The sequence below is a fragment of the Vigna radiata genome, unplaced genomic scaffold (assembly GCF_000741045.1).
Source record: "Vigna radiata var. radiata cultivar VC1973A unplaced genomic scaffold, Vradiata_ver6 scaffold_183, whole genome shotgun sequence".
Classification (NCBI taxonomy): domain Eukaryota; kingdom Viridiplantae; phylum Streptophyta; class Magnoliopsida; order Fabales; family Fabaceae; genus Vigna; species Vigna radiata.
In genome coordinates, this window is record NW_014542001.1 from 186857 (window position 1) to 194157 (window position 7301).

Genomic DNA, 7301 nt, shown 5'->3' on the forward strand with positions numbered 1-7301 from the left:
CAACCCTAAAGATGCATAAAAAACAGCATACACATCGAAATGTCCTTCACTCCAAACATTAGAACATAGAGTCGTAATAATCACGTTGGCAACTATCCCACACCCGATTTATGAGAAACCCCAACATCACTAAAAATACCAAACAATAGTGATAATAATAAGCCAAAACATCAAACACCAAGAAAACAAAATGGAAAACATAAGTACATCCATGCATCACTCTCGTATAACACTCGTTCAATATATCACAAACAACATAAAGCAAGTTCAGCTCCCCTAACCTTGGGCGAAGTCCACTTTCTCCCTTGCCTCACGTTGCAACCCAAAGATCTTTCTCCTCAAGCCTATGGTTTTCGGGTTTCTACTCTTTCTGTTGCCGCCGTTGGTCTCTCACTTTTCCTAGGTTAATCATGTNCCCTTCATGCGGTTTTCATGCCCTCTTATATTCTACCTATTAAGTGGCCAGGATAAAAAATAAACGAACTGAACTTGGCCCAAAACGACATCATTTTTCATCTAAACGTTCTCGGGTCCTCTTTTTAAACACCTCCCAAAACTCCCCGTTTCATTCTAATACTCACACGTTCCTTAGCTCATTGGGTTAAGAACTCATTCTAAAAGAAAAGAGTCTCAAGGACACCCCTTGCTCAGCCGAGAGTTACCTCTTCCCCTTGGTTACATAGCATCATGTTCGTGAAAATAAAACACAAATGAAGAAGATGATTCTTCTTTTCTCTCACTTCGAAACCACCACACACTTAAGTTTTTCTGTTTCTCTTTCTTCAATTACTCCCTCCAGTAGTGATACAATGACACACCTACGTGTCATTTACATTCATATGACACGGGCTACGTCATTTTTCTTTTCTAAAAATTGTGTACTGACTGAGGGTAAAAGTGGAAGAAAAGTAATTTTGCATTTCCTTCTTTTGGTAGTGAATGAAAAATACTATCTAATTTTACTTTCTCTTACCTTTCTTCTTTTGTTGTCCCTCATTCTTCCTTTCCATTTGTGTTTTTGAGGTGGTTGAATCGGTGGTGGTTGTGGAGGTTTTTTGTGGGTTTGAAGGTGGTTTAGCGTCATTTTGCCGCTTCCATTCGGTGTTTGTGGAGGTTTCGGGTGGCTATGAAGTTAGGGTTGTGGAGGTTTCCGGCTGGCGTTTCGATTTGTGTCGCTTATGTAGTGTGACTTTGAGGTATGGTTTTGTCAATTTTTTTCTGTGTTAGCTTTACCCTTTTGAGCACTTGGGGTCATGGACCCATTTATTTGTAAGTAGCTGGCGGGGTTGTCCTCATCTCCCATCCAAGTGATGGGCTATAGCTGAACCTTGCACAAAAATTCCAACCCCTTGCCTCTCTATGCAAAAGTAACGGTTTCAGTGCCATTTTCCCTGAAGGGGCTATAAGGCATAGCCGCTCTTTGGGACCCAATGACTCTTTTTGCCCTTTTGGTATCATTGATTTAGAAAATATTTTTATTTTCTTAACGATTATAACTCGTACAACTTATTATTGTACTTATTCAACGTTAATCGACATGTTCATGAAGAAATATATACAACAAATTCAACTTTAAGCCAAAATGTGTTCTTTTATAAAACAAATTCTACACTAAAATGCTGCTACTTTGTAGTATATTTTGAGTTCTTTATTTGCATCGAAATAATGTTGTTTATGCTGTTTTGGGCTCATTAAAATGTGATAAAACCTTGTTGTCCCATGTTGTTAAAAATGCACTAAAATTCTTGTTGTATTGTGTTGTTTTGATGGTTGTTATTGCACCAAAAACTATATTATTTTAACATAAAAATGCTGCAGAAATTCTTGTTGTATCTTGTTGTTTTTAGCTTCCTATTTGGTGCCAAAAGCTTTGTTGTTTGTTGCCAAAAGCCTTGCTGTATGCTACCAAAAAGCTTTGCAATTTGCTGGTATGATAGATATATAAAAGGTTTGCTATATTGCTGTAAATCCTACAGAAAAATCTTTGATGTTTTAGTTAAAAAGCAACATAAAATATTTGTTGTTGGTTGTTATAAAATTGGTATAAAATCTTGCTATTTTTCTAAAAAAATACTTGCTGAAATGATTCTGGTGGACCACGATTGATGTTAGAATGGTAAATTGATTGTGTTGACCTTAATTATGCTTGGTTGTAGTCTTATACAAAAACATGTTTTAATAAAATATGACTGCTTAAATGATTGTAATAGTTATGTCAAATACGGTAGTGTTGATGGTAGTGACTGAGCATCTTTTGCAGGTTGCAGTGTATTGCTTTCATGCCATGTTTTTTCACTTTTACTATGGCTGTTGATTCTAGTGTGTAATTTATTGAGTGTGATGAATATAGTTTGTGATGCCACTAAAAAAATTGTGATTCTTTTGCCTCTTTTAATGTGATGGGCTTTATTGGATATGATTTTGAGTGAATACCAAACCTCATCTTGTGTTTCCTGGTTTGCTAGAAACATTTTGGACTGAAAAATCTCATTTTGAATGTGGTTTTTTGTGTGACTGAGATATCATATCAAAGTTCATTATAGTAAATTTTGTTAAACTTATGAGATAAGTTAGACTTAAATTTAATTATTACCTTATTCGAAAAAGGTTGTTTGTGCCTCATCAGATTTTTGATGAATTTTGGTATCTTTGATGATATATTTTGCATGTTTCATTGTTTCTTACCTTCCTCTGCTCTCATTGCAGCCTTGTACTTTGAAGGTATATTAGTAAAGTTGATTATGGCTTGTAATTAGTGATGATGTTTACTCTTTTATGTTTGAATATATGTGCACAAAAGAAGCAGTTTTGAGAGTCAAGAAAGTATTGTGGTTATTATTTATAAATGTGTTTTTGTTGAGAAAATCAATGATGTTGCTTGGGTTTTTGATAAAATGGATTCCAAATTAAACCTACGGTAGGAGGAGGAATTTTATGAAAAGCTTGTGGCAAAGTTATCTATGTTCAGACTTTTTAGATGAAAGTAAATTTTAGCTTAAAATGGCACGCTAATCTTGATTCCAGGCTTCATTCAAAGACTAGCTTAGTATTTGGGGATTTAAGGTTTGAAAAAAAATTAACAAATTAATCTATGTAAAACACTTTGCTGTTTGCTATATTAAAATAAAATTCTGCAGAAAACTGGTTGTTGTTTTAGAATAAAATTCTGCAGAAAAGGAGTGTTGTTTTGACATAAAAATGCTGCAGAAAATTGTTGTTGTCTTTGCTGTAAAACCTCCATAAAAACTTTGTTGTTTGCTGCCAAAAAGTCTGTCTGTTAACTATTATAAATGTTGTAAATTCCTTGTTGTTTTCACACCAGAAAAATCTTTCTGTTGGGTTAAAAATCCTGTATAAAACATTGTTGTTTGTTGTTGTTTTGCCTGTTGTTACTACTGTAAAATCCTTGCTTTTTTAGTATAATTGTGATGTTCTATGTTGATTAGTGTATAATAGAATTAGTGACAAACTTTAAATTTTATGCTAAAATAGTCAAAGTGATATTATTGTTTAAAATATTAATTAATTTACTAATTTTATGGATGCAATTTTTATATGTTTAAAATATTATTGGGTTGTGTGATACAAATGATGTTTCTAATATTTCATTAATGTGTAGGTATGATTGTGGTATGTTGGTGATTAAATATATGGAGTTATGGGACGACGGGAATAAAATGCTTGATTACACAACGTACAACGTTTTGTATTATTTATGTATTTTTTTTATTTTAATATAATTTATGATGAGAGATTTATAACTATAATTTTTGACAAGAGTAATGTTTTGTAGGAACAATTACAACTTTTGCGACAATAAATGGTTTGTCAGTGGGTATTATTACATAAAGAAAATGTTCATCGAAGTACGATCATGAAGAAATGTGGGATGCTAGGCAATGATGAAGTCATGAAGTAGGAAAATATGAACAAGTTAAATACACTGAAGAAGGAGAAAAAAAGTTGTAATAGAAGGTCAACATGACTTCATTGATGTACATATTGAACACGTACTCTAGGATACAATTTTTGTTATTAGTTTTCAGGTTGTTTAGTTTGTGTAATGAAGAATATATTGTACTAATTAATGTTTATGAATCTTATGATTCAATATAAAATGCTTCATGGTTTAAAATATAAGTTTGGTTATAAAAGTTTGGATTGCAACCATATAGTAGTCCTTATAGAGCTTAAGAAATGTGATCATTGATATTTAATTTAACCACTTTTATTGTTGTACACAACCTATTTTAGAAATAATCACATAGGACTCAGTAGTTAACTACTTACTGAACAAATATATTTGATGAAACCTATCCTCATAAACCACAACATTTGTTGTTTATAAGCAATTGAGTATATAACTATATAAGACTTACTATATAATAACTTACTATATAATCACTTTTATTGGACTTAAGACATAACCACTTACTGTACCAAAGAAATGTGGTCATTGGGATTCAAGTAAAGCACTTTTATTGTTGTTCAAAACACCTTTATGAAACAACCATATTGGACTCAACATAACCACTTACTGTACCAAAGAAATGTGGTCATTGAGATTCAAATAAAGCACTTTTATAATTGTACAAAACACCTTTCTGAAATGACCACATTCGACTAAAGGCATAACCACTTACTGCACCAAAAAAATATGGTCATTGGGATTCAAATAAACCACTTTTATAATTGTACAAAACACCTTTCTGAAATGACCACATTCGACTAAAGACATAACCACTTACTGCACCAAAGAAATGTGGTCATTGGATTCAATTAAAACACTTTTATTTTTGTTCAAAACACCTTTCTGAAACAACCACATTGGACTTAAGACATAACCATTTACTGCACCAAAGAAATGTGGTCATTGGGATTCAATTAAAGCACTTTCATTTTTGTTCAAAACACCTTTGTGAAACAACCACATTGGACTTAAGACATAACCACTTACTGCACCAAAGAAATGTGGTCATTGGGATTCAATTAAAGCACTTTTATTTTTATTCAAAACACCTTTATGAAACAACCACATTGGAGTGAAGACATAACCACTTACTACACCAAAGAAATATGGTCATTGGGATTCAATTAAAGCACTTTTATTGTTGTTCAAAACACGTTTGTGAAACAACCACATTGGACTTAAGACATAACCACTTACTGCATCAAAGAAATGTGATCATTGGGATTCAATTAAAGCACTTTTATTTTTGTTCAAAATAGCTTTCTGAAACAACACATTGGACGTAAGACATAACCACTTACTGCACCAAAGAAATGTGGTCATTGGGATTCAAATAAGTTACTTTTATAATCGTACAAAACACCTTTCTGAAACAACTACATTGTACTTAAGACATAACCACTTAGTGCACCAAAGAAATGTGGTCATTGACATTCAATTAAAGCACTTTTATTTTTGTTCAAAACAACTTTCTGAAACAACTACATTTGACTTAAAACATAACCACTTACTGCACCAAATAAATATGGTCATTGGGATTCAATTAAAGTACTTTTATTTTTGTACAGAACATCTTTCTGAAATAACCACATTTCACTTAAGACATAACCATTTACTGAAATAACCTCTCTGAAATAACCACATTCGACTAAAGACATAACCACTTACTTTACCAATGGAATGTGGTCAATGGAATTCAATTAAAACACTTTTATATGTGTTCAAAACACCTTTCTGAAATAACCACATTTGACTAAAGACATAATCACTGCACCAATGAAATATGGTCAATTGAGATTAAATTAAAGAACTTTTATATGTGTACAAAACACCTTTCTCAAAGAAGGTATAACAAGTTACTACAAGAATTTGTCAATTTGGTCTTTATATCACAACAACATCATATAAAACTTAGAATATAACATACATTACATTACCACTTAATGTAGCAACACATTGATGAAGCTGACTTTAGTACTTCACTAATTGTACTACATAACAAAGCCATGTAAACCCACACAATATTCGAAAGCGACAACAACTATAAATAAAATACAAATTAGCAAATTATGAAAATCCTCAATTTGTTCCACTTTTAATTGTTCTTGTTTGATCCACTGCCTTCAGGTTTGTTGTTGTGAACGGGTGGAATCAATTTGCTAAGGATGTCATCAACGGAACGTGTTGGAGGGTTGTTGGTAACAATTGGTATTGATAGACGTGCTAGGTTATCAGTTGGGCAGCCAATATCACTTGCAAAAACCTACACAAACACCGCCACTCTTATCTTAGTACATCCTGAACTTGTTTCTACAAAAAGATTCCCATACTAGAGATTGAAGTAATAATTAAGAAAAAGAAGTTTAAAAACAACACTGATGAAGTCAGGAATGTTCAAGCCATTAGAGAAACGGCTGGTGGCTCTTCTTGTTAGGTAGTCAATGCCCTAAGGAGGAGCATCAACTCCAGCTGTAGTTGACAAATAATTGTTGTTGCCATTATCTACAAGCGAGTCCCCAAACACTAGACTATGATCAATATCTAAACATTGACATTAGACTATGATCAATTCCACCTTCAAACCAAAATATTTAGTACAAATTTCAATAACATTGCGTATGACAGTGTGGATGCTTTTTCATCCTTTTAAAAGCTTTACCTATTTATAAGTATGAAATGCTTCTTATTCTCTTGATACAGCCTTGGCACTGTCCATAAAACATCATCTTGAAACTATATAAAGTAAATTCTTATTCACCATTACTCATTATTGTTAAATTTCTATTTGAGACTATCCTCTTACCCTACTTATATTTATCAAAATACAATTATCTCCTTAATTATAAATAAACCCACACGTTCTAGACCAACAAAACATATCCCAATTCATACATGTAATCTAATTTATAACACCACAAAGCATGAAACCATTCTTCCAGGTCATAATAATCTCAGATACTAATACCCAACTACAATTCTTGTAATACTCATTATTTCCATTATCAAAAATCTTGTCTTTTTTTTTAAAAAAACAAACTACCATTCTACTTCCAAGTACAACCAAGAACATAGAAGAAACGATCATAGTGTTATCATCCAAGCAATTAAAAGCTTTATGTTGATTACCAACACAAAATTTTTGGACCATTGAGTAAGTACAATTAATTCCACAAAAATGGTCTCATAAACAAATGCTTTAACAACAAAAATAATGCAAGTAAAGTACAAACCCAAGTCTAGAATGAATCTAAATTGTGCACTCATTTTTTTTTATCCTCGCTTATGCATCAGATTATAATTGAATGAATGGATAACATGCTACACTAAAAAT